The sequence below is a fragment of the Acanthisitta chloris genome, unplaced genomic scaffold (genome assembly GCF_000695815.1).
Source record: "Acanthisitta chloris isolate BGI_N310 unplaced genomic scaffold, ASM69581v1 scaffold11654, whole genome shotgun sequence".
Lineage (NCBI taxonomy): Eukaryota > Metazoa > Chordata > Aves > Passeriformes > Acanthisittidae > Acanthisitta > Acanthisitta chloris.
Window position 1 is genome coordinate 91,216 of NW_008671047.1, and position 263 is coordinate 91,478.

Genomic DNA, 263 nt, shown 5'->3' on the forward strand with positions numbered 1-263 from the left:
CCTGACTCCTGAGCACCCCAATGCCCGAGCATCCCTTCTGCACCCTTTTCCCCGAACACTCCTCCTGCACCCTTTCCCCTGAGCAGCTCATCTGCATCCCTCACCCCAAGCACCCCTCCCGCACCCCTCACCCGGAGCATCCCTCCAGCATCCCAACCCCCAAGCAAGCCTCCTGCATCCCTTTCCCTGACTACCCCTCCTGCATCCCTTCCCCGAGCACCCTTCCTATACCCTTCACCCTGAATATCCCTCCTGAATCCCTC